Raw genomic sequence first — 24,102 nt, 5'->3', positions numbered from 1 at the left:
CAGATAATAGTGTTACAAAGTCACTATTGATACATTTTAAAAATATATATTTTGAAACCGCAATTTCCTATTTGTACTTATAGCCCTATAACGCAAAAAAAAAAGCAAAAAAGCATGTAAACACTGGGTGTTTTTAAACTCAGGACAACATTTTGAATCTATTTAGCAGTTTTTTTTCCATTAGCTTTCATATGTAAGTAAAAGATTTTTCAAGCAAAATTCAAAAAACATTTTTTTTTTTCAATCTTTCACCATATTTTATTAATTTTTAAAAAAGTAAATGATATGACATGATACAAATAATGGTATGTAAAGAAAGCCCTTTTTGTCCTAAAAAAAATATTAAATAACTTGTATGGGAACAGTAAATGAGAGAGAGAGGAAAATTACAGCTAAACACAAACACCACAAAAGTGTTAAGAGCCCTGGTCCTTAACGTACAACATCGCAAAAACAGGCCAGTCCTTAAGGGGTTAAACAAATATATTTATTTTTTAATGTTTAAGTACTCATTTTATCTGAACATGTTCTAACTTGTTCCTGGCACCATTTTAATAGCAAACTGCCAAGATTTGAGCTTAATTGTGAAATTCTATACAGTAATGCAAACTGTGGAGATTGATATCCCAACAATTTAACTGAACCAGAAGATTAGAGAGAATATTATTTGTGCCAGAGTATTTGTTAAAACACAAAACAGACAGCGCACTCAGATATGTGCTGTAATATATTAACAAACAATATGTGTGCAAGTACCGTATATACTAGAGTATAAGCCGACCCGAATATAAGCAGAGGCCCCTAATTTTACCCCAAAAAACTGGGAAAACGTATTGACTCGAGTATAAGACTAGGGTGGGAAATGCAGCAGCTACTGGTAAATTTCTAAATAAAATTAGATCCTAAAAAAATTACATTAATTGAATATTTATTTAGTGTGTGTGTGTATATAATGAATGCAGTGTGTGTGTGTGTGTGTGTGTGTGTATATGAATGCTGTGTGTGTATGAGTGCAGTGTGTATGTGTGTGTGTGTGTGTGATGCAGAGTGTGATGCAGAGCCTTGGTGGGGGGGTGTTATATTATTATTTATTTATTTTTATTATTATTATTATTATTTTTTCGGCGCCCCTCCCTGCTTGATACATGGCAGGGAGGGGGGCTCTCCTTCCCTGGTGGTCCAGTGGCATTGGCAGTTCAGTGGGGGGGAGGGGGCTGGCAGAGAGCACTTACCTCTCAGGGGCAGAGTATAGGATATTTAACTACTAACCTCAACATCTGAGGAAAGAGATTTAGGAGTGATTTTTTCAGATGACTTAAAGGTAGGAAGACAATGTAATGGAGCAGCTGGAAATGCTAGCAGAATGCCTGGTTGTATAGGGAGCGGTATTAGCAGTAGAAAGAGAGAAGTGCTCATGCCATTGTACAGAACACTGGTGAGACCTCACTTGGAGTATTGTACGCAGTATTGGAGACCATGTCTCCAGAAGGATATTGATACTTTAGAGAGAGTTCAGAGAAGGGCTATTAAACTGGTTCATGGATTGCAGGATAAAACTTACAAGGAAAGGTTAAAGGATCTTAACATGTATAGCTTGGAGGAAAGACGAGACGGGGGGATATGATAGAAACATTTAAATACATAAAGGGACTCAACACAGTAAAGGAGGAGACTATATTTAAAAAGAAGGAAACACTACCACAACAATATTAGGAAGTATTACTTTACTGAGAGGGTAGTGGATGCATGGAATAGCCTTCCAGCTGAAGTGGTAGATGTTAACACAGTAAAGGTGCTTAAGCATGCGTGGGATAGGCATAAGGCTATCCTAGACTTAAGATAGGGTCAGGGACTAATTAAAAGTATTTCAAAATATTGGGCAGACTAGATGGGTTGAATGGTTCTTATCTGCCGTCACATTCTATGTTTCTATGTAGATAACTCATGTGCTCTGAAGCCAGGGCTGGCCAAGCCTCCCTTCCAAGATATGCAGAATAAATTATGGTTCTGGCACTCCGGGATAACAGAAATAGCAGCTTTATTGGGGCAAAAGCAGCAATGTTTTGATCCTACCGGGTCTTTATTTATTCTGCATATACTGTCAATCTAAGCTGCAGGGCTACTATTGCATTTCCACCTGGGTATTGATAGAAAAGACCCCTTCGTGCAGAGATGTAACTAGAAACCACCGGGCCCTGGTGCAAAAATTGCCCTAGTGCCCCCCCATGTGTCTCATCCCTCCCTCCAGCCCCTCCATGTGCCTGCTCACCTCTGAGTGGACGCTACATGCAGTGACTTGCAGGGATGGGCGACCTCTGCAATCACTGTAGTTGCACAACTGCATTGGTTATCTTCGTTGGGTCAAATATTTTAGCTAGTGTATTTTGCTGTATTGCTTTTCCCCTAACTTCACCTTCCTATTGCACATATCTTGACTCTCCCATGGATCATTTCACTAATTGAATGGAATTGGGATGACTGACAGTTTATTTTGCAAACAGAACATCTTGTCTTTTCTCCTTCGTGTGTTAAATCTTTAATGCTGCCGTCAGACCTGTAATATGAGCATTATACCTGCAACCTAGCCCTGTCCTGCCTTACCCAGTTTGTATTTTACACAATAGCACTTTCTTTTCTATGGGCACTTATTTATCCATGTGCCATTACAATATAAATGATGTGTTTAGGGGTCCGGACCAGGACCTTTCACGCTATTCAGTCTGGCTGGGGAGATATTTATATTTTACCAAACAGGACCTTGTTTAGGAACTGCACCCAACCTGGGCACCTGAATAGCCTAGATGTGCTTACTATCTTCATGCACGCCTGCGATGTGCAAGTGTCTTTGCTAAAAACCCTTTATTCACTTGCCCAATTTCAGCACCGATCTACCTCTGTGCTGGATAGGTGGTCCTCCTCTGTCATCATTTGACGGGAGACCTAAGTTGAATGTGCAGGAAGCGCTGTAAATGCATTAGGCTCTTCCCATGGGATTGAATAATAGCTTTCCTATGGGGATTTCACTGACGCTGGATGTCCTCATGCATAGCACGTGGACATCCAGCATCATTTAGGCAACTCAGAGTCCAGTAAACTCATGGAGGCTGTCTTAGTCCTCCAATGCAAACATTTCAGTTTCTCAAAAACTGCAATGTTTTACATTGCAGGACTAAATGGGAAAGGGACATTGCACCCAGACAACTTCAAAGAGATAAAGCGGTCAAGGTGGTTATAATGTCCCTTTAAAAAAAAAAAAAAAAAAAATGCTGAATAAAAGATACATAACTCTGAATCAGGGGATTATTTTTTTTTGACATGCATAAATCACTTAATCGCATTATTGTGCCTCCACAACCCCAAATCACACTATTTTTTTTATATTATATGTGAGGTTTGAGTTAAGATTAGGAATTTGGATTAGTAGTAATGATATATACATTGATAAACCACAACAATAAAAGCATTGACAGGTGAAGTGAAAAACATTGACTATAAAACTAAGTTATATTTTAATCAAGATCAATTACTTAGCCGTTATGGGTCATGAAATTTACATTATTATTGTAGACTCACTTTAAATTAGGGGAAATAGAAAAGGAGTGCGATACTCACGGTTTGAGAGTGAAGGTACTTAGGGGGGAAGGAGGGGATAGGAATGAGGGAGATAGAAGAAAATTAGGGGTAAAATAAAACTCACTATAAGTTTATAATTTTTTTATAAACTAAATAATTTTATGTTGGTTCACTTTTGTCTTGAATTTCACTGGAATAACTAAATAGTAAAAACAAGTTTGATGTCTTAGGCTCTTTAACTATATCACTAAAGCTCAGTGATAAGTGGAATTGTATATAAGTTCCGCACTTCGATCTTGTTCAGACCCACATAATCTATACAGGGTCTGAGATCACCCTCTTTCTTCGATACGAAGAAGAAACCAGCACCTGACGGAGATGAGGATCACCCTATAAACACTTTCTTCAGGGACTCCTCAATATACTCCTCCATGATCTTGTTTTCATGCTAAGAGAGGTGATATACCCGGCCTTTAGGTGGCATAGTCCCTGGCAGAAGATCAATAGCACAATCATAAGGGCAATGGGGGGGAGGAGGGGTGAGTTTCTCGGACTCTCTTTTCTCGAAGACCTGGGCTAGATCAGCGTACTGTGGAGGCACCGAGGTAGAGAGAAGAGGGGCCCAGGGCAGGTTAAGTGAACAAACGAGATGCACAGGCACAAGACACTGTGTAAGGCAGGAAGAACCCCAGGACAATATGTCAAGAGTGACCCAATCTATAATGGGGTTATGTTTTTATCAACCCTGGAAACCCAAGGACTATGGGACATGATGGGGAACACAGCATATGAAAGGCAATACTTTCCCGGTGTAGGTCCCCTTTGGTGAGTTGTACTTCTTGGGTATCGTGAGTCACCGTAAGGGTTTAGTGGCTTGCCATTAAGTGCTTCCACGGCTAGAGGTGAGACCTTGTGTACCAAGGTTATGGCGTGAGACTCAGCGAAGGACTGGTCTATAAAGTTGCCAGTCCAGTAGGGCCTTGGTGTGAATGGCCTCACCGTTGATGGTGAGGGTAACCATGAGAAGCGGTCTAGAGTTTTTGTCATGAGGGGATAAAATCATAACACACGACCAACCCCTCCTCGAGTCTTAGGTGCTGGCATTTCTCTGCAGGTCAGGACATGTTGTCCTTACATGCCCTTTTTTGCCGCAGTAGCGGCACAGACCTTCCCTCTTTCTGCATTGCTTCTCCTCTTCGGGTAGCTTATTGGTGCCTATTTGCGTAGGTTCTGGTGGTGGACCACATGGAGGCAAAGCAGGTAGAGAAGAAGAGGGCAAGGGGTGAACATGCATCCAGGTATAAGACTGTCACTGAGAGCATGTCTTTCTAATGTGATTGTCTATAACAATGCAGTAGTTGATGAGATCATCTAATAATGTGGGTACATATCTGGATACTATCTCATCGAGTAGGTAATCGGCTAACCCTACCTCAGAAGCTGTTACCAGAGAATCGTTATTCCATGCCACTTCCGCCATTAGAGTACAGAATTCTATGGCATAGTCTACCACTATTCTGGAGCCTTGTTTGATGCGTAACAAGGCTCTCCTAGCGGAAGCTATCCTACCAGTAATGTCAAATGTTCTCCAAAAGGATGACAGGAAATCGTTGTAGGTGATGTTGGGACCAGATTCCTATAACGGAATGACAAAGGCTATTTTAGACCTGTCAGTGGGAAAGGAGTGTGGGTTCATAACAATGTGTATATCGATCCGGTTAAGAAACCCATGACAAAGGGCAGGATCACCACTATACAGTTGGGGTGGTGTCATGCGTACAGAGTGATAGGAACCTGCCTGTACAGGGGCCAGTGGAGCAGTATCGGCTTGTTGTGCCCCCGGTTGGAGGTGAGCGGTGAACTGCAAAATAGTTTGCAATGCCTGAGCGAACTGATCCAAGCAGTGGTCTTGCTACTCCAGCTTGGAATTCTGAGCAGCCAACTGCTGCGAGATTTCTGCTGGTTTTATTTGGCCCTGTTGTAATGTCACGTTCACTAGGGAACCCCAACAAGCAGAGAGGACAGAGTAGAGAGAATTGCAATATCGATCCTTAGAATGGTCGGGTTATGCAAAAAGGGATAGTCAAAACACAAGCCGAGGTCAAGGAAAACAGAGTGACGAAATAACGAGAGACAAAGGCAAATATTGGTACCCTATATGGCTGGGCACCCTAATTAAGAATTGATTTATATTTTGTCTCTAATTAAAGTAAAGCTACATAGTTTGACGTTAAGCTAGGATGTAACCATAAAGGAATCTGTTCTGTTTATTGAATTTTGGTTATGGTATTCTCCTCAGCTGACCAGTGACCTTTGTCTGTATTGTTTGTCTTTGATAGTGTTATTAATTTGAAGTATTAAAATTCAATAATGACTTGACAATATGATGATAAGATTTTACATATATATTGTTATACATTTTGTCATCTCAATGCAACATCTGTTCTTTGTATTATAGAAATTTAATAAATAATAATAAAAACATTTTTTTAAAAAAAAATATATATATAAACATTGATTATATCCTTTTAATGGCACCTGTCAAGAAGTAAGAAAGATAGGCCAGATCATCTCCAAAACTCACAGCTCAAATTGCTGAAACATGCTAGTCATGATAGAAATGTGTCAGAATGCACAGTGCATCACAGTTTGCTGCATATTGGGGTGCGTAGCTGCAGACCAGTCAGTGTGCCCATGATGACCATTGGTGTCCGCAGGAATTTTTTCCAGGGGGGGGAACATTATTGTAATGTCATCCATGCTCGACCCCTTTTTGCAGGGCTGGAAAAAAAATGTATGCCTGCCCCATAAGTCATTATGCCATGTAGTGTGTGTGTGTGTGTGTATGTATATGTATAAGTTGTGTGTGTGTGTGTGTGTATATATATATATATATATATATATATATATATATATATATAAATTGGTATGTTTCTTTTCACATGCATTCACAGACTATCTTACTGACACAAGTGCATTGATACACAGGCTTACAGACAAGCAAACAATCTAATTGACACACCCTTATAGGCTCACTGACAGACAATCTCACTGACACACACAGACAAGCTTACTGGTACACACATAAGCTTAGTACAATCTCTGACACTCTCAAAAGGCTACTACAGACAAACTCACTGGTATGCAAACACAAACTTACTACACAAAAGCTTACTGTCACACACACACATGTTCCCTACAGAAAAGCTCACTGACACACACGATCACTACAAACAAGCTCACTGACACACATACACATGCTTACTACAAACCAGCTCACTGACACACATGCACACTACAGAAAAGCTTGCTGACACACATGTTCACTACACACAAACTCACTGACACACACACGCTCACTGACACACACATGCTTACTACAGAGAATCTAGCTGGCACACAAAGGCTCTCTTACAGATAAGCTCACTGACACACACAAGCTCACTGACACACATACATATGCTCACCGCAGACAGCCTCGTTGACACACACATGTTCACTACAGACAAGCTCACTGACATACACACCTGCTCACTACAGAAAAGCTCACTGACACACACATGATCAGTACAGACAAGCTCACCAACACATATACACATTCTCATTACAGACATGCTCACTGACACACGCATGCTCACTACAGACAAACTCACTGACATACACATGCTCATTACAGATAAACTCACTGACATACACACAAGCTCACTGACACACATGATCATTACAGACAAACTCACCGACACACACAAGCTCACTTACACACATACACATGCTCGCTACAGACAACGTCGCTGACACACATAGGCTCACTACATGCTCACTGACACACACATGCTCACTACAGACAAACTCACTGACACACAAGCTCACTCACAAGCAGGCACACACACACAATCACAACCATGGGCTGAATCTTATCTGTCACAGAAGGCTGTGGGAGACTGGGAGGTGGTCTTCATGTTCTGTCCTCTTCCTTCATCAGCAGCGTGAGTGTGAGGGTGGAGCTCATGATGGGGCAGTGCTTGAGTGCTGGTGGCGGGACCTAAATGTGGAGGTGGAGCATAGAGCCACAAAAATTGTAGGAATTTGCAAGGGAGCCTCACAGTGCTCCCACTGGCCCCCTGGCAGCCTAAATGCAGCTCCTAGCACCTCCCACCAGCCCATCCCTCCTTCTTTCCCTCGGACTGAGCTGTCACAGTCCAAGGGAAAACTGTCTGTGGGAAAGGGGGCAAGTTGAAAAATCCAGGGGGGTGGGGGGACAAGTGCCAACCCCTGTGGACACCTGATGATGATGACCCCTGTCCACTACTGAACGTGCATTTAGTGGAAACATGAGCTAAACATCAGAACTGGACAATTGAGCAGTGGAAGAAGTTTGCCTGGTTTAATAAATCATGCTTTTTTTTTTTTGTTCTGGTGGATGACTGAGTGCAGGGGTGTTGCTTACCTTGCAAAAGATAGAAGCAGGATGCACTATGGGAAAAAGGCAGGCAGACAGAGGCAGTGTTATGCCTTGGGCAATTCAGGTGGAGGTTATCTAGTGTCCTGGCATTCAGGTGGATGTTATCTTTGACACCTACCACCACCTACCTATAGATTGTTGCAGATCATGTAAACTCCTTCATGACAATGGTGTTCTCTGATGGCAGTGGTGGGAAGGGGTTTTGACCAGTGCAACCTCTATAGGGTAGAACCCAGAATGCAAAGAAACCAATATACACACAAATCAAAAAAAAAAAAAGGTGTCCTGATATTTAAGGAAGGCAGTTAAATAAAATACAAATACAAATACAAATGACTGAGTGGCAGGGCAGGTCTATGGATACCGGAGTGGCAGGGTAGGCCGACCAGACCAACAAAACAACATGAATGAACTGGAAAATAAGAAAGGGTGAGACTCCGCTAAATAGGGAGAAGTTAATCACAAAGTAAGGCCAGTTGTGAACAGAGAGATAGATCTCAGTCTGGGTGTAGCAGCCTGGAATAGCGCCACAGGCACTGTGAGGTACTGCACCAGACTCAGAATAAACCGAATCCTCACAGTACCACTCCCCTCATCCTCCCGCTCCTTTAAGGAGCAACTTCCAGGTGCTCAAATTGACAACACTTTCCAAAAAAGTAAAGAAACAAGGAAGAAAGTGTTGCCCATTCCACTCAAAGGAATGCAGAGGTGGAGGTTCAGGAGGGAAAGAAAGTGGCAAAGTCCAAGGAACAAACCAAAATTAAAAAGGGTGTATTATAGGACAGATGAAACATTTTAGAGGAGACATAGGATAGATGAAGGGTTGTGCTCAGTGGCGTACATACCAGGGTCGCAGGGGTCGTGGCTGCGACCGGGCCCGGCCCACCAGCCCCGGTATGTACGCACTGGGCCAGCCTCTTCTCCTGGGGGGCCCAGGAGCCGTCCACCTCCGGGCCGCCCGAGGCTGGCCCTGCTGACAACCAGCAGTGTTAGTTTGTGTTAGTGTTACTGTGTGTGTTACTGTGTGTGATACTGTGTGTGTTAATGTGTGTGTGTTACTGTGAGTGTCAGTGTGTGTGTTAGTGTGTGTGTTAATGTGTGTGTGTTACTGTGAGTGTCAGTGTGTGTGTTAGTGTGTGTGTTAGTGTGTGTCTGCTAGTGAGTGTCAGTGAGTGTGTCTGTTGAGTGTGTGTGTCTGCTAGTGAGTGTCAGTGAGTGTGTTACTGTGTGTGTTACTGAATGTGTTTGTATGTGTGTTAGTGAGTCTGTGTTTGTCAGTGAGAGTGTATGTTTTGTAAGTGAGTGTGTATGTATGTCTATCGCTGAGTGTGTCTCTGTCAGTAAATGTGTGTGTCTGTTCGTGAGAGTGTGTGTGTCTTCAGCACTTACCTTTCTCCAGCGTCAGACTCCCTTGGCACTGGGGATCCCTCCGCCTCTCAGCTCCGAATGCGCATGCACAGCAAGAGCCGTGCACGCATTCAAACTGCCCATAGGAAAGCATTACTCAATGCTTTCCTATGGACGTTCAGTGTCTTAGAATTGCGGAAGCTCCTCTGGCGGCTTTCAGTGAGACAGCCACTAGAGGCTGGATTAACCCTCAGTGAAACATAGTTTCTCTGAAACTGCTATGCTTTCTGCTGCAGGGTTAAAACTAGAGGGATCTGGCACCCAGACCACTTCATTGAGCTGATGTGATCTGGGTGTCTGTAGTGGTCCTTTAAGTGTGTGTGCATCTGCATGCACTGGCGTACATACCGCGGTCGCAGCCCTGCAAACCCTGCGACCAGGTGCCCACCGCCATGTGTTGCAACGCCGGCCCACGCAGAGTAAGCGCGCAGGGGGGTGTGGGGGGGCCCACGGATCAATTTTCGCACCGGGGCCCCATAGGTCATGTGTACACCACTGGTTGTGCTAAAGAAAACCATAGCAGATAGATCAGAAAAAAAGAGCTTTAAGATAACCCCTACAAAGCAGAAGCAGTTTTTCTAATGGCATTGGGCAGCTGTTTGAAAAAGATAACATGTACGCACGTCCTGGCTCTGACTCTGATACTGGAATGTGTGATCCTCTAAATGGAAGTTAAGATACAGGAACATTGACACATGTTCTCAGGAAGGCATCTTCAGGGAAAAAAAACACATTTTAGGGGTTGTGCTTGGTATGGGGGCAACGATTACCAGTTTGGGAGTGGTCTGAGGTGTTGCTTTAAGCAGAATGTCTTCATACCACAGTGGAATTAGGAATGCAAGTATTTGCCAAGACTGCAACATTTTAAGGAACAGGCACATTTTCACAGGTAGAAGGGACAAATAGGACATCAGGGTTGGGTAGCACAGAGACTGTGCATGTACCCACTTTGGCTTCAGACTCCGGTAATGAAAGAACAGTTAGGATAACATGTTTAGGAACAAAACATGTTTCCTCATCAGAATGGACAGGTATAGCCTCAGATATTTTGCACAGAGGTGCTGGATACGTTCATGTTTGCTACAGGCTCGAGGGATGCAAAGACAGGCAGAATAATATGTTCAGGAAGAAGTGAGGTTTCCTCATCTGAAAGGACACGTATGACCTCAGAGATAGGTTGAACTGAATTGCTGGATATGCCTCTCTTGGCTTAAGGCTCAGGAAATGTAGGCATTTTTTCAGCATACCACAGCTGTGTCATGAATGAAAGGGTACGTAGAACAACATCCTCAGGAACAAGAGAGGTTTCCTCATCTGAAAGGGTAGGTATAATCTCAGAGATAGGTTGCACAGAGTTGTTGGTTATGTCTCTCTTGGCTTCAGGAAATGTAGGTATTGATTCACCATACCCCAGCCATATCAGGAATGCAAGGATAGGTAGGACAACATCTTCAATAATCCGTATGTTTACAGTGTTGACAGCTATTGTCATAGCCACTGGTTCAGGAGTAATTTCATATATCAGAGGTGATGGATCATGGAGGTTTGCCATCTCAGCAGGGGACACCACATTGTGCACTGTCACAACCTTAACTGAAGGAGCAAACCTATGTACAGGATCCCTTTCAGCTGGTTGTAACAGTCATGGCAGGAGCATAGACTGTGCCTTTAAACAATGGAACAGTCTTGGGTTCCATGGGGCACAAATAGTGGCTTTGTTTCAGGGACAGGGGCATCTCCAGATTCACACACACAGCAGGGACCTCAACATGTCCTTGGCTTGAGCAAAAGGTAGCACAGTTACTCCAACAGCAGGATCCACTTTTAATGCTGTGGACAATTCTGTGGAGGCAGACAAATAGTTTGAGCCTATTTGTAGATTAGGAATATGTGACTGTGAAGCAGATAGTGATTCTTCTTTAAAGCCAGAGTCAACCTGAAAAGAAAACTTTGCAGCAACAGGCTTTTTGAGAGTCTTTACTGGAGACTTGTTAGAAACACAATCCCGTGGTCCTTTAGACCATACTGCAGTCTGGAGTGCTGTATATTTCCCTGAATCAGAGGTCATCATATACTGAGTACCATAAAGATCATAAATGCAATCTGTTTTGGGGTCTCCAATACTATATGCAATCATCTTTAGATTCCCAATCCAAATATACAGGTTGCTCAGCAGTAATAGCAGATTTAGTATCCCAATCAGGAGGATCAATAAGCCAGTTCTCTGAATCAGATAAATCCCAGTCAGAGTCAGGAGGACAGGATATAAAATCTACAAAATCTACCAGGTTTTAATTTTTTTTACTTTTTTTAGAATTGATGTACTTGAAAAAAAAATGGGGTTTGGTTTTGCATTACTTGGCCATCAATTTCTCATTTTCTAGTTTAGCCACTTGATTTTGCCTTTATGCAAGCATTATTGGCTTCCTTATATCTTATAAAGGATGCCTCTTATTTGTCAGATTTAAATGCCCTTTTCTTATTTTTAATCTCTTAAATCTCTCTTTAATCTTGTTTTACGTCTCGATTAAGTCAATGTTTTCATTAGGTCATTGGGTGTACAGGAGATTTCCTTGCGGGTTCCATATTTAATAGCTAGTTCATTCTGCCAGGTGTTTGGTCACGATGGAGTGCTGACCAGTGCAGCAACCTCTATAGGGTGGAACCTATAATGCAAAGAAACCAATATACACACAATTCAAGGCAAAAAAAAACAAGTGTCCTGGTATTTAAGGATGGCAGCTAAATAAATAAAAAATTCAATCAAGTCAAAAAATAATCTGTTCTACAAAGGCTGTCATCTCACTTCTATTGGTAAGGGATTTTTGAGATTTGTTATGTATGGGGACATTAGCACTTGTACTGTGGATCTTGAAAAAGACCCTATTGAGTCAAAATGTTGATTTTGTTACACAGATGATTTTTTTTTACTTGATTTAAAACCAAATTAAACATGAACCTCGATTTGAAGACCTTGGAGTGCACCCCTTCCTTTATTTGTTATATTGTCATATAGTATCACAGTCCAGAAGAGTGCAGTTCTACGAACAGCTAAGATACTGTGCAGAACCCTCAAGCTCCCAGCCTCTGGTAGAGGACCCGAGAATGAGAATTAAACATACCACCCAAGAGGGGTGAGAAAATCAATTCTATACATCTATATAAATTTTTGTGTGCGTGCTTTGACTACATTTGCCTGGTATTACACATTCACTCTGCCAGCCCTATCTTCAGCATTTGTTGTTTGTGAACTGGCCAATACAGCTTGTGCTCTCCGTACTCCTAAATCTGTATTCACAGCTGTGAATTTTGTAATGTGGTTACACTGATGTTCTTGGTATTCTGCTACAGTAAACCAATGCAATCCATCTCCACTGAATATATGTGTGTTCAGCCCTGTGGTTGAAATACCTCTCTGTATAGTATACACTGTGGTATATTGCAGATGTGTACAGGGCCGGCGCGTCCATAAGGCGGCACAGGCGGCCGCCTTAGGGCGCCAGAGGAGGGGGGCGCAAAAATCCGAATCCCTTGCCTCTGGCTGGAAACTCAGATTTTTAATCTCACCTCTCTCCCTGCAGCCAGCACACAGCAGGAGCCTGGCAGTGAAGTCAGCCGTCCTCCTCTGATGATGTCAGAAGGGGGCGGGACTTCTACTGCTCCCAGACTCCCCAGCGGTCCTGACTCTATCTGCAGCTCCAGCCTGTCCCAGCCGACCACCAGGGATAAGGTTCTCCCTCCTGGCCAGTGGCGGCTCTAGACTTGGCGAGGCCTTAGGCGAGACTCATACATGAGGCCCCCACTAACACCATTATTGAAAAAATAGCAGTTGATTTGTGTGTATACAGGGCCGTCTTTAATTTTGATTGGACCCTGGGAAAGCATTTACTTGGGCCCCCCTGACTACATATAGATACGCACAAATACACTACCTGACACGCATACGCAGATACACACTGACCGCATATAGATACACACAAGAACATACAGATACACACAGACTACATATAGATACACTAACACACACATAGACACACACAGATACAAACACTGGCATACATGCAGATAAAAAGGTACACACACTGACTTCATATAGATACACCGACACACATACAGACACACAGATACACAACCTGACACACATGCAGATATACAGATACAAACACTGACACATACATATACACACACAAACACAAATGGACAACATACAGATACACATTCTGACAGACGTACTGACACAGACAGCCATACTGAAACACACATACACAACGACATACTGAACCACACAGACACTGACGGACTCACGCATACAGACATACAGATACACTGACAGACATACTGGCACATATAAACACAGACAGATGGACATACTGAAACACACATACACTGACAGACATATTGACAAACACAGACATACAGAACCACAGGGACACTGACAGACTCACACATAGACATACAGACATTCTGGCACACATACAGACAGACATACTGAAACACACATACAGACATACAGACACACTAACAGACTCACACACACACACAGACATACTGACAGACACACACACACACACACACAGACAGACATGCATACATACATACATACTGAAGCACACAGACACTGACAGACTCACACACACAGACATACAGATACACTGACAGACATACTGGCACACTAACACATACACACACTCAGACACTCATGCAAAATTTCATAACCACAGTGTGACGGGGCTGACAGTGTGAGGTGGGTTGACATAGTGTTAAGGGCTGACAGTGTGAGGTGGGGTGACAGTGTTAGGGGCTGACAATATGAGGTGGAGTGACATGGTGAGAGGGGATGACATAGTGTTAGGGGCTTACAATGTGAGGTGGAGTGACAGGGTGAGATGGGATGACAGTGTTAGGGGCTGACAATGTGAGGTGGGGTGACAGGCTGAGAGGGGGTGACATATTGTTTGGGGAGTGTCAGGATGAGGTGACAGAGTAAGGGGGTTGACATAGTGTGGGGGGTCACAAGGTGGGTGACAGAGTAAGAGGTGGGGTGACAGTGTGAGGTGGTGACAGGTGGGGTGAGAAAGGGGTGACAGGTGAGGTGGCAGGGTGAGAGGGAGGTAAAAGGGTGAAGGGGTGACAGGTGGGTTGACAAGTTGAGAGGGGGTGAGAGGGAGGTGGCAGGGTGAGAGGGGGTGACAGATGGGTTTGCTGGGTAACAGGTGGAGTGGCAGGGTGAGAGAGGGGTGACAGGTGGGGTGGCAGGGTGAGAGGGGGTGACAGGTGGGGTGACCGGGTGAGAGAAGGGTGACAGGTGGGGTGACAGGTGGGTGGTTGCAGGGTGAGGGGTGTGACAGGGTGAGGGGGGTGACAGGTGGGGTGGTAGGGTGAGGGGGGTGACAGGGTGAGGTGACAGAGTAAGGGGGTGACAGTGGGGGGTCACAGGGTGGGTGACAGAGTAAGAGGGGGTGACATGGTGAAAGGAGGTGACAGGGGGGTGGCATGGTGAGAGGGGGGTGACAGGTGGGGTGACAGGTGGGGTGGCAGGGTGAGGGGGGTGACAAAGTGAGGGGGTGACAGGTGGGATGGCAGGGTGAGAGAGGGGTGACAGGTGGGTGGCAGGGGAGGGAGGTGACAGTGTGATAGGTGGGGTGGCAGGTGGTGTGACTGGGTTAGGGGGTGACAGGTGGGGTGGCAGGGTGAGAGAGGGGTGACAGTGTGACAGGTGGTGTGACTGGATGGGGAGAGTGACAGGTGGGGTGGCTGAGTGAGGGGGGGTGACAGGTGGGGTGGCTGGGTGACAGATGGGGTGACTGGGTGAGGGGGTGGCAGATAGGGTGAGGGGGGTGGCAGATGGGGTGACAGGTGGGGTGGCAGGGTGAGAGGGGGGTGACAGGTGGGGTGATAGGTGGGGTGGCAGGGTGAGGGGGTGACAATGAGGGGGTGACAGGTGGGGTGGCAGGGTGAGAGAGGGGTGACAGGTGGGTGGCAGGGGGAGGGAGGTGACAGTGTGATAGGTGGGGTGGCAGGTGGTGTGACTGGGTTAGGGGGTGACAGGTGGGGTGGCAGGGTGAGAGAGGGGTGACAGGTGGGTGGCAGGGGGAGGGAGGTGACAGTGTGACAGGTGGGGTGGCAGGTGGTGTGACTGGGTGGGGAGAGTGACAGGTGGGGTGGCTGAGTGAGGGGGGTGACAGGTGGGGTGGCTGGGTGACAGATGGGGTGACTGGGTGAGGGGGTGGCAGATAGGGCGACAGGGTGAGGGGGGTGGCAGATGGGGTGACAGGTGGGGTGGCAGGGTGACAGATGGGGTGACTGGGTGAGGAGGGTGACAGATGGGGTGACTGGGTGAGGAGGGTGGCAGGTGGGGTGACAGGGTGACAAGTGTGGTGGCAGGGTGACAGATGTGGTGACTGGGTGAGGGGGTGGCAGAAGGGGGGGCAGGTGGGGTGACAGGGTGAGGGGGTGGCAGATGGGGTGACAGGGTGAGGGGGTGGCAGATGGGGTGACATGGTGAGGCGGTGACATGTGGGGTGGTCGGTGACAGATGGGGTGACTGGGTGAGGGGGGTGACAGGTGGGGTGACAGAGTGGCAGAGGGGTTGACAGGGTGAGGGGGGTGACATGTGGGGTGGCAGGGTGACAGGTGGGGTGGCAGGGTGACAGATGGGGTGACTGGGTGAGGGGGTGGCAGATGGGGTGACAGGGTGAGGGGGTGGCAGGTGGGGTGACAGGGTGACAAGTGGGGTGGCAGGGTGACAGATGGGGTGACTGGGTGAGGGGGTGGCAGAAGGGGTGGCAGATGGGGTGACAGGGTGAGGGGGGTGGCAGATGGGGTGACTGGGTGAGGGGGGTGACAGGTGGGGTGACAGGTGGGGTGGCAGATGGGGTGACAGGGTGACATATGGGGTGACTGGGTGAGGGGGATGGCAGGGTGGCAGATGGGGTGACAGGGTGAGGGGGGTGGCAGATGGGGTGACTGGGTGAGGGGGGTGACAGGTGGGGTGGCAGGGTGACAGGTGGGGTGGCAGGGTGACAGATGGGGTGACTGGGTGAGGGGGTGGCAGATGGGGTGACAGGGTGAGGGGGTGGCAGGTGGGGTGACAGGGTGACAAGTGGGGTGGCAGGGTGACAGATGGGGTGACTGGGTGAGGGGGTGGCAGAAGGGGTGGCAGATGGGGTGACAGGGTGAGGGGGGTGACAGATGGGGTGACTGGGTGAGGGGGGTGACAGATGGGGTGACTGGGTGAGGGGGGTGACAGGTGGGGTGACAGGTGGGGTGGCAGATGGGGTGACAGGGTGACATATGGGGTGACTGGGTGAGGGGGATGGCAGGGTGGCAGATGGGGTGACAGGGTGAGGGGGGTGGCAGATGGGGTGACAGTGTGACAGGTACCTTTTTCCCTGGTGGTCCAGTGGTGGCAGACTCCCTGGTGGTCCAGTGGTGGCAGACTCCCTGGTGGTCCAGTGGTGGCAGACTCCCTGGTGGTCCAGTGGGCTCTCCGATCTGCAGCTCTGCCGGATGCAGAGCTGCAGACCACATGGTGAAGGTCTCGCGATCTTCAGTCAGAGCGTTGCAGTGGTAACCCGCGGCAACGCTCTGATTGGCTAGAAATCGCGAGACACTTCAGTCTGCAGCTCACACCCAGCGGAGCTGCAGACTAAAGGCTGGCTCTCCCGGGCAGACTGACAGGAGGGGCCTCGCACCCGGCGGTGTACAGGGGAAGCCAGCGGGCCCCCTCCTGTGTCGGGTCCTCAAGGACCCGACATGTCAGTCTGCCCTATGGCGGTTTAGGCGGCCGCGAGGCCCCACACAGCGCGAGGCCTTAGGCGGCCGCCTAAACCGCCTAATTAGAGAGCCGCCTCTGCTCCTGGCCCAAGGTAAGCCCCTGGGAGGGGAAGGGGAATAACTTTTAGTATGTTTACTTTTATTTTATTTTTTTAACCCCTTAAGGACCGGACTTTTTTTGCGATGTTGTACATTTGCGACCAGGCATCTTTTTACACTTTTGTGGTGTTTGTGTTTAGCTGTAATTTTCCGCTCTCTCATTTACTGTTCCCATACAAATTATATATTGTTTTTTTCAGGACAAAAGGGGCTTTCTTTACATACCATTATTTATATAATCTCATGTAATTTAATTTTTAAAAAATGAAAAAATATGATGAAAAATTGAAAAAAATACATGTTTTTTGACTTTTATGTAAAAAATATTTTACTCATCTACAAAAGCGAATGAAAAAAAACTGCTAAATAGATTCCAAATTTTGTCCTGAGTTTAAAAATACCCAGTGTTTACATGCTTTTTGCTATTTTTTTGCATGTTATAGGGCTATAGGTACAAGTAGGATATGGCGGTTTCAAAACCTATATTTTGAAAATGTATCAATAGTGACATTCTAACACTATTATCTGTCATAAATCGCTAAATAACACCCCACATGTACATATTTTTTTTTAAAGTAGACAACCCAGGGTATTCAATATGGGGTATGTCCAGACTTTTTTAGTAGCCACTTAGTCGCAAACACTGGCCAAAGTTAGCGTTCATATTTGTTTGTGTGTGAAAAAAGTAAAAAACTAAATTGAACGCTAATTTTGGCCAGTGTTTGTGACTAAGTGGTTACTAAAAAAGACTGGACATACCCCATTTGCAATACCTTGGGTTGTCTACTTTTGCAAATGGTATGTCATCATGGGGGTAATTCTCATTCCTGGGCTACCATACGCTCTCAAAGGCAACGTAACCAACCTGGCCATTTTCAATGTAAAAATATGACCCATATATTTGACCCTGTAACTTTCAAAAACGCTATAAAACCTGTACATGGGGGGTACTGTTATACTCAGGAGACTTTGCTGAACACAAATATTAGTGTTTCAAAACTGGAAAATGTATCACAACAATTATATCATCAGTAAAAGTGCTGTTTGTGTGTGAAAAATGCAAAAAAAAGTCACTTTCACTGACAATATCATCGCTGTGATATGTTTTACTGTTTTGAATCACTAATATTTGTGTTCAGCGAAGTCTCCCGAGTAAAACAGTACCCCCCATGTACAGGTTTTAGGGTGTCGTAGAACGTTACAGGGTAAAATACAGTGATAGCAAATTCAATTCTCTGGACTTTCGGCCTGGGTTGGCAGGCAGGTCCCTTAAATTGCAATCAATAAAATAACTTAATTATGTAAAAATATGACATAAATACGCACGTAGAATTTAAATATATATGCATATTTATATATTTGAAGTCTACGTGTATATTTATATAATTATTTATGTAATTTTGTATATGGACATATGAATAGTTCGTCTTCTTTTTATTTATTTATATATACATAGATATATATACAATTTCATTCTAAGTGTATTTTGATATAAATATATATATATTAATATCAAAATACAGTTAGAATAAAATTTCGTATAGATATATCATTTTTTTTTTAATTTTTATTATTTTTAATTTTTTTAGTTTAATTTAAATTACTTATTATTTGTAGTTTATAATAATATATATACAATATATATAGTTATTATATATATTATATATATACACGTGTGTAATTTAATTATAAGTGTATTTTTATATTAAGATATGTACATATCAATATAAAAATACACTTAGTATGACATTATATATATGATATTTAGACGTATATTATATATATATAATATACGTCTATATATCATATATATATATACACATATATAATTATTATTTTTATTTATTAACTTTAAACTTATTTATTAACTTTAAACAGCCCCTCTCTACTGCCCCCACTATACTACCCCTGCCCCCACCATACTACCCCTGCCCCCACTATACTACCCCTGCCCCCACCATACTACCCCTGCCCCCACCATACTACCCCTGCCCCCACCATACTACCCCTGCCCCCACCATACACTATACTGCCCCTGCCCCCACCATACTGCGCCCCCACCATACTGCCCCTGCCCCACCATACACCATACTGCCCCTGCCCCCACCATACTACCCCTGCCCCACCATACTACCCCTGCCCCCACCATACACTATACTGCCCCTGCCCCCACCATACTGCGCCCCCACCATACTGCCCCTGCCCCCACCATACTGCCCCTGCCCCCACCATACACCATACTGCCCCTGCCCCCACCATACTACCCCTGCCCCACCATACTACCCCTGCCCCCACTATACTACCCCTGCCCCACCATACTACCCCTGCCCCCACTATACACTATACTGCCCCTGCCCCCACAATACTGCCCCTGCCCCCACCATACTGCCCCTGCCCCCACCATACTGCCCCTGCCCCACCATATTGCCCCTGCCCCACCATACTGCCCCTGCCCCCCACCATACTGCCCCTGCCCCCCACCATACTGCCCCTGCTCCCCACCATACTGCCCCTGCCCCCACCATACTGCCCCTGCCACCACTATGATCCCCCTGCCCCCACTATGATCCCCCTGCCCCCACTATACTCCCCCTGCCCCCACTATACTCCCCCTGCCCCCACTATACTCCCCCTGCCCCCACCATAGTGCCCCTGCCCCCTCTACAGCACTTCTATTTCCCTCTATAGCCCCTGCCCCACCATACTGCCCCCTTTACAGCCCCTCTATAGCCCCTGCCCCACCATACTGCCCCTGCCCCCTCTACAGCCCCTCTATGCGTCTGCCCCACCATACTGCCCCTGCCCCCTCTATAGCCCCTGCCCCACCATACTGCCCCTGCCCCCTCTATAGCCCCTGCCCCACCATACTACCCCTGCCCCCTCTACAGCCCCTGCCCCACCATACTACCCCTGCCCCTTAACAGCCCCTCTATAACCTCTGTCCCCACCATACTGCCCCAGCCCCCCCTCTACTGCCCCATGTGCCCCTCTCCAGCACTTCTACTTCCCTCTATAGCCCCTGCCCCACCATTCTGCCCATGCCCCCTCTACGTCCCTCTATAGCGCCTGCCCCCACCATACTGCCCATGCGCCCCTATACAGCCCATGCCCCCCCTCTACAGCCCCTGTCCCCACTATACTGCCCATGTCCCCCTCTATTGCTTCTGTGACCCCCTCTTTATCCCCTGTGCCTCCTCTATTTCCCTCTACAGACCCTGCCCCCTGCCTCTGCCCCCCTTTCACACGCCTCTACTGCCTCTGTCCCCCCCCCTCTACTTCCCCTACCCCCTATACAGCCCCTGTTCCCCCCGTCCCCCTCTCTACTTCTCATTTACCCCCACCATACTGTTCCTGTGACACTGCTTTATTGCCGCAGTGTCCCTCGTTACAGCCTGTGTCCACACCATTCTGCCCCTGTGTCCCCCTCTACTGCCCGTTTCCAACCACATTGCCCATTTGCTCCCACCACAGCCCCTATACTCCCTTCTACAGCCCCTAACTCCCTTACTTCACATCCCTTCCACTCCCTTGTACATGTCAGACCTTCCGGCATTCGCTAACCGTGGACTTCCGGGTTCTCGGAGCGCGGCCACTCCCCCTCCTATGACGTGGTCGTTCCCAGGGTTCATAGAGAGTCCGCGTCAACACCACAGTGCTTGATCAACTCGAAAGCTCCCGCGAACTTCAAACTGAATAATTACTTCTACTGTGTATCGGACCCGGACTGTTTAATCATTTACCCTCCTTCTCCTCTCCTACGACCTCGGACTGTTTTTGGATATTCTCTTGCCTGCTGCAACCTCGATTCTCTCTGGAATCTCCATCACCAATTTGGATTATCACTCCTTCATAAGTTAAGTAAACCAGATTGGCTCAACCTTAATATAGAACCATCCTAAATCTAAGTGGTTCGCTATCTGCTCCACATCAACTCATAATCTTGTTTCCAACACCTACTTATTAATTATCTGCATCCTAATTTGGAACTTCTCGCTGGTTGTGTTAAAATTACCTTATCCTAAAACAACTTCAAACACCGCTGCTGGTTATAACCTGCCAGGAATTAAAGAGACAGTTCAATTTGATTATCTTTTTTATTTAAAGTAATAAACGTTATCAAACTCAGAAATCTGCAGTTGTTTCCATCTTATCAACAATTGAGCGTTACAGATTGATCAAGCCTAATTAATGGATACAGCAGATCTCACTTCTGAAATCACCAGATTAAACCAAAGGGTGGATACTCTCACTCAAGGCATGCAAGATCTACAGATCACCAATGAAAGAATCCTTACTTATGTAAGGGACTTGCAAACCCATACTCCTCACACAGTTACACACTCGGCTAGTGACCCTGCTGTCTCCAACCCCGAAAAATTCTCTGGAGACAGGTCCCAATACCGAGAGTTCATCAATTCCTGCAAGTTGTTGATTGCATTAAAACCCCGATCATATCCCACAGAAAGATCTAAAGTTTGTTCTGTTATTTCATTTTTGAGAGGTGAACCCATGGCCTGGGCTCATTCCTTTCTTGAGAATGATGATCCCATATTGGATTCTCTGGATGAATTCTTTGAAGCCATGTCTCTCCTTTACGAAGACCCAAACAAACAAGCGACTGCAGATTTAACCATTAGAACACTGCAGCAAAGAAACCGGCCTGTTGAAGATTACATTGCTGAATTCAAACGATGGGCACCTGAAACTCAGTGGAATGACATAACTCTACGTAACCAGTTCCGTATTGGGTTATCTGAAGCTGTCAAAGATGAGCTCTCCAGAACTGAACTACCTACTACACTAAATACACTTATTCAACTGTCAATCAGTATCGACAGAAGACTTAGGGAAAGAAAAGCTGAGAAATCACTCACTAGCTCTCTATGGAAAAAACCCTTCACCTCTTCAAAGGCACCGGAGAAACCTATAACTCCCGCTGAACCTATGGAAATAGGGGTTGTGAGAAGTCCTCTTACTCCAGAAGAGAGAACCAGAAGAAGACAACTGAACCTCTGCATGTACTGTGCTTCGCAAGAACATGTGGTCCCAGACTGTCCCCTATTGAAACGTCCAAGAGGCGGTAAGCATGGTTCTACCACGACTATAATGAGTGTACTTCCTTCTAAACCAACCTCTCATTTCTCCTCTGTCTCTCTCATATTACAGTGGGACAAAGAAAGAATTACGACTAAGGCCATTATTGATTCCGGTGCTAATGGGGTGTTCCTGGACTCATCCTTTGTTACAAAAAATAAAATTCCTTGTGTTCAAAAACGTAATTCCGTCTCTGTCAGAGTTATTGATGGCTCCTTAATCTCCTCGGGGCCCATTCGCCTTGAAACTGTCCCTTTAAGGACTACTACTAATTATGTCCATTCTGAATTTCTTGTTTTTGATGTCATAAATTCTCCTCTTTATCCTATAATATTAGGGATAGACTGGTTACGGACTCACAACCCACTTATTACCTGGGCTCCTTTCTCTCTCACGTTTAACTCTGCATATTGCCAGAAAACATGTCTACAACACATCCCCATTTTGCATGTTACTAGGGAATCCACTATACCTTCCAGCTATTCGGAGTTCGCTGATGTGTTCAGTAAAAAGGAAGCAGAGACACTTCCTCCTCATCGACCCTATGATTGTCCGATTGACCTTGTTCCTGGTGCTCCTATCCCTTTTGGACATATTTATCCCCTCTCTGAATCAGAGCTAAAAACCCTCAAGGAATACCTAGATGAAAACCTCCGGAAGGGGTTCATTAGACCTTCCTGTTCACCAGCCGCTTCCAGCATGTTTTTTGTAAGAAACAAGGACCAGACTATTCGGCCAATCATCGATTACAGGTCTTTAAATAAAATAACTATCAAGAATCGTTACCCTCTTCCCCTGATCAATGAGTTGATTGAAAGATTAAGAACAGCTACCATCTACACTAAACTTGACCTTCGTGGGGCATATAACCTTGTTAGAATCAAAGCCAATGATGAATGGAAAACGGCGTTCAGAACCCGATATGGTCTTTACGAATATCTTGTCATGCCCTTCGGGCTATGTAACGCCCCTGCAACCTTTCAGCATTTCATTAACGATATCTTCCGAGATCTCCTAGACGTTTGTGTCATCATTTACTTAGATGATATTCTCATCTACTCCAACAACCTTGAAGAACACAGAAAACACGTGAGATGGGTATTATCCAGATTAAGAACACACAAATTATACGCAAAACCAGAAAAATGTATATTTGAAGTCAATGAAATCACTTTTTTGGGATATGTTATCTCCCCTCATTCAATAAGTATGGATACCTCCAAAATAGATTGCATTGTCAACTGGTCTACTCCTACTAATACTAAAGACTTACAACGTTTTCTGGGATTTGCCAACTTCTATAGGAAGTTCATTAAAAACTACTCCAAGGTTGCTCATCCCCTCAACCTGCTCAATAGCAGTAAACGGTCCTTTGCTTGGAACGAAGAGGCTCAAGCAGCCTTTGATGAATTAAAACGGAGATTCACAAGTGCACCCATTCTTCAACTACCTAATCCTGCTTTTCTCTACGTCATGGAAACGGATGCTTCTGATACAGCTATCGGGGCTGTCCTCTCTCAACACCAAACGCCTCAAGATCCTCTCCATCCAGTAGCTTTTTTTTCACGATCCTTGTCTCCTGCTGAACGAAATTATCCTGTAGGAGAAAAAGAATTATTAAGTATTAAAGCTGCATTCGAAAACTGGCGTCACATACTTGAAGACACACGCACTCCTGTAATTGTTTATAC

At 45.6% G+C, this 24,102-nt stretch overlaps 1 pseudogene; it reads right to left on the bottom strand.

Moving 5' to 3' along the window:
* Nucleotides 1-11,186: 11,186 nt before the first annotated feature.
* Nucleotides 11,187-24,102, bottom strand: part of LOC134576966 (indolethylamine N-methyltransferase-like) — a 34,539-nt pseudogene continuing 21,623 nt past the window's right edge.

This window comes from Pelobates fuscus, chromosome 11, assembly GCF_036172605.1.
Source record: "Pelobates fuscus isolate aPelFus1 chromosome 11, aPelFus1.pri, whole genome shotgun sequence".
NCBI classification, from domain to species: Eukaryota; Metazoa; Chordata; class Amphibia; order Anura; family Pelobatidae; genus Pelobates; species Pelobates fuscus.
This window is presented reverse-complemented; position numbering and strand designations above follow the sequence as displayed.